Source organism: Manacus vitellinus, unplaced genomic scaffold (assembly GCF_001715985.3).
Source record: "Manacus vitellinus isolate BGI_N305 unplaced genomic scaffold, ASM171598v3 scaffold_108_pilon, whole genome shotgun sequence".
NCBI classification, from domain to species: domain Eukaryota; kingdom Metazoa; phylum Chordata; class Aves; order Passeriformes; family Pipridae; genus Manacus; species Manacus vitellinus.
The window spans coordinates 226100-231021 of NW_021938835.1; positions in this window are offsets into that span (position 1 = coordinate 226100).

Genomic DNA, 4922 nt, shown 5'->3' on the forward strand with positions numbered 1-4922 from the left:
CCAGGGCCTCACCACCCTCATAGGGAGGAATTTCTTTCCAATATCCCATCTAAACCCACTCTCTCTCAGTATGAACCCATTACTACTGGTCTTATCACTACAGTTCCTGAAGAAATTTCTGTGTAATACCCCAAAATGACTTTTTTTCAGCGACGCATCACCAGCTACACCTGCCAAGTCCAGCAGGTTCCAAGTCTTCAGTGAAGAAGGATAAGCAAACACAGCAACAATAATAATAATAATAATAACAATAATAGCAACAATACAGTAAAAACAGTACAGTTCCTTCTAAAATGTGGCAAACCAATGCTGGTTTTAAAGCATTTTAAACCATGCACTGAATCTTTTCGAAGGGATGTTTGTTTGGCCTTGAATTTTTCCTTTATGCTCGTTTTGCTTCTTCAGTTGAACCAAATGTTTGCCACTGGCTTTCACACAAACACACAAACTCCACATTTGTCAGGTAGGTATATTTTTTATCAAGCACACCAAATATTAAAGGTTGGTCGAGGAGGTTTAATTTTAGAAAAAGTTGTCCTTAAAATATCCACTGGCTTCAGAGCAGATCACACAGGTGGCAGCAACAAAGACTGCAGGACTGACTCAGACAAAAGCATGTAAATATTCAGGAATGAAAGAGCCAGTGTTGGGCAGCAGCACAATTTATAAACACGTAAGAAAACCGGGGGTATGAATACATATTCTTTAATTTTATGACTCTCCAAACATCTGAGGACACGCAATAAACAGGAAACTAACCTTGATGTGAGCTGCTGGATCTGGGACAGTCTGAATCATGTCCTTTAACAGGCCAACGTGGTTACCAGGAGCTCAGATCCCAAGGCAGCTGCACAACCAAAGAAACAGAAGTCGTATCATTACATTTTAAAAGTTTGTTTTCAATAGAAATCTCTTATCTTTTCATAAGATAAGCACCTTTCCTTCCCCAGACCTCCCTGAGAATCAGTACAGTTGAAGCTCTGAGAAAACCTGTTGATGTAGAGCCTAAGATACATTTCATACAGGAGAAAACAGTCAGCCCTGAAATCCTCATGGGAAAATGGTCTTTATTTGTAATGGACAATTAAGAAATAAGAACTTGGGGCGTGATCTGCCCTGCACAGCCCCATTATTCATCTGAGATATCGGGGATTTCCACAATTCCCAATTTAGAAACAGGACTGGGACAGATCTGGAGTTGATATAAATAAGCACCATATCACAAGAGCTGCAAATCTGGTCCAGCCGTTCAATTAACAGCACTTGGATGTTCTGGAATCCCCTGTCCATGTCCAGTAATACAGCACAGAGGGGCTGGGGCAGGTGGAGAGCATTTGTCTGCATGGGTAGGGGGTGGAAAACCATTCAAACCAGTTAAAATAACAATATGTAATGTAAATAACGTCGAGTCCTGCTCAGTAACTCAAACATCAAACAAAACTGCTCATAAATTGGGATTGGTAACTCAGGACACTAGAAAACATGGAAAATTCAGGAATAGGAATATTATTTAAAATAATCTTTTACTCCATTCTCCCTAAAAGCCTGCAAATTCCCATTTCTCACACAAGATGTTTCCTTCTGCCCGTGACCTTGAGCTTACCTTTTAAAGCAGCAAGGGACTCTCAGAGAAAAAAGAGATTTTTATTCAGCATTAACCATTTTTATTTCATTATCCCTTCTTACATCTGCACTACACTGGAAATCAAATTGCAGGTAGATTTTACCTACTGATTTAGGAGAAATACCTATTGATTACCTATTGGTTACCTATTGATTTAGGAGAAACACTGACTGAGTAGCACTGAGCTGCAGCCTCCCCCAGAAGCACTGGTGTAAGGGAACCATCTATAAATTATGCAAGTTTAATTTAAATAAATTGCTCTAAAAAGTGCAACTGAAGGTATCACCACTTAGATCTTAGCACACTTCCCCTTTACTACTTAAAACAGGCATTTTTGCCCCACTTCAAATCCATGAAAACAAAGTACTTAATTTGACGGCCTATTAAAGAAACCCCCCAAACAAGCCAAATTCCCATTTTGTCCCCTTTTCTCAGCTCTCTGTGGATAATCAATTGGGATAAATGACACCACGGTTTTAAGCAAAGGTTTTTCTTTCCACGCAACTTAAATATCTTCAAAAGCAACGGATGCTGGTTCCAGTAAAGGCAAAATTTCACCAGCAGTGTTGTTCAGGTTGAAGTCACTGACGTGGCTCTTGGTTCCCTCCCTCCCTTCCCCAGTAAATCCATGCCTGCCACATTATTCACTGGATTTATGGGATTCGTATTTTGAGCTTTGGAAACATCATGCACGGGATCTGGAAAGTGCTAAACTTCACATAAAATGGACGGAAAAGTGCTTTGAACCCAGTGTCAGATCATGTTTGCACTGTTTGCAGACTCTCAGTACTGTGGTTACCTCACCCCCAGCAAAGGAGCCCACCCAGGGAAGAGGGGAATTGTGCCACATCCCTGTTTATTTCAATCTCTGCTCCAATTCCAACAACACCCAGACAAAGGAAAGGGGTTCCAATATTCTATCCCTCTCTGTCCCCCAGTAAAATGCTGCTTGTTCCCCCTCTGGGACCAACCATGCAGGACCTCCAGATTGCCCATCCTGCTCCAGCTCACAGAGCCACCGAGCTGGGAATGCCTGGCAGGGATTCCTGCCTCTCCAGAGCTCCCATCACCTGTGTGGTTCACCTGACAGAAGCAGGATTTAGCCTAGGAAGCAAGCTCACAGGTGTGAACTGCATCCCAAAAATGCCCTGTGTCGCTCTGGGGTGGCAAACAGACCTTTCTTTCAGAGCTCAGACTTGCTTTTGAGTTAAAAATAAGCTGTTTGAACTATGCCAGTCCCATTCATATTCCATCTTTCCCCAAGAACATGGATTCTTCATGGAAGACAAGATGATGGAGAACATTTGCAAAGCAGTTGCCAACTCTGTACGACATGGTCTGGGAATCAAAGACAAGGAAATGTTGTCCAAATTGCTATCCAAGCAAATGTTGGAAAGATGCACGTGAAGCTGTTCTGGACATTTGATTTTTCCCTGTACTTCTGTGAACCTGAAAAGGGGGAATTCTGCTTTAAACTCAACCTTTGGCAGTGTATTCTTCTTTCTCACCTGGATATTCAATTCTAGCTACTCTACAGTGGGACAAATCTTAGTTTGCAAAATGCACGAGTTTTCTCTTTTTACCTCTGGAAATTACAGTTTAAAAAAAAAAAAAAAAGCTGTGACAGTTTCCTTGCTTCCCTCCCCCCCAAACAGAAATATAATTTTAATTATTTCAGCTGCACCTTTGCTGGTTGGAATTGGAAGCTTCCAGACATCTGGTGCTAACTTGCTGAACCAGATGGTGTCTGTTGCCAGAACCTCCTCCACCCCCACCCCAAATTTCATGCTGGTCATGTTTGTGCTTGACAGTCTGTGACAGGGTCTGCACGTGGCTGTAGGTTTTGCCCTGCATCCCCTGGCTGGCAGGACTCCAAGGTAAGAGCCAAAACTGACTCTAAAGCCTAGTTTAGAGAGACATCTCTTTTCAGGAAACTGAAAGTTAAACACCTGCTTAAGTGCCTTCCTGATTTAGGGTTATCCTGGAAGGATGTCTTGGACCTGGTCTAGTGGAAGGTGTCCCTGTCCATGGCAGGGGGTTGGAATAGGATGATCTTTAATGTTCCTTCCAACCCAAACCATTCTGTGATTCTGTGATTATATGGAAGGATATATCTGTAGCCACAGAGCAGGTTTTCTTACACTTCCTGGTGTCTTGAGTCAAGATTAGCATTTATTAGTCCAGCTTTAGCAGGACAGATCCCTGGGGCAGGGCATTGAAGAGTGGAGACACAGCAGTCCTTCTGGAGCATCCCAAAGATGGACCCTAAAAGCTTCTGCTGGCAGTGGCCAGATGCTTCTCAGTGCACTCCCACCCCACAATCAACAGGCACCCCCAAAATGCAAATAAACTGTATTTTAGTTAAATACTGAGGGGGCAGAGCGTGTCCTGAGCATTCCCCAAGGGACCTGGGAGAGAACAGGCAGGAGGCTGCTGGGACAATAGACCAGAATCACATGTTCTGGGCACACCCCTGAGAAAAGAGGAGAGCTGGCATCAGGCTGTGGGCAGCACTCACCCCAGGATCTGGCTTTTGGGGCTGGTTTCCATCCCTTGACGCATCCGAAGCGTCACACAAGAACAATGGAGCTGGCGAGAAGTAACAATATTGCCCTTGAGATGGGAGACATAAATTCCCCTCTCGTGTTCAGGACAGATTAAAATACCAAGATAAAAACAAGTTATTGCACGAAACCAGCCAGAGCTGGGCATGCCAGCACTACCCAGGAGGAGACAGATAAGCTCTGGAGCCTGTTGTCTTTCTGTACGTGCAACTGGAGGTTTTGGAGTTATATAAATACATCAAATGAATCAAGTGAAATTATGTACAGCCCTAGAGTTCACCAGATGTGAGTGCATCATTCTTCCTTTCTAGATTCATATCAAAAGGATCAAACCTTTTAATGCACACATATTTTGCCAGATTACTGAGGGGTTGGACGTCCCCTCTATACCAGGGGTGCTACACAGCCCTATTGTACATTTTTTAACTCATGTTACCTTGCAGACAGGAATTTAGGTACATTCTCAGTATTTTGGCACGATGTGCTCACCTAAAAAAGCCAGCAGGTTCCTCCTGATGTGTCCTACACCCTGCACTACTGCAATGCAAGAAAGCACGACCAGGCAGTCAGCAACGCTGATACAAGAAGGCTCCAGGCCAAACTCCTGGCAAAGAGATACCCACGTGGAGCAGAGCTTGGCTGCAGCAAATAAAGAAACACAGCCCGTGCTGCTCTTCTGGCAGGGGTGAACGTGGCCCAAATCCCTGAATCATTTAGGTTGGAAAAGACCTCCA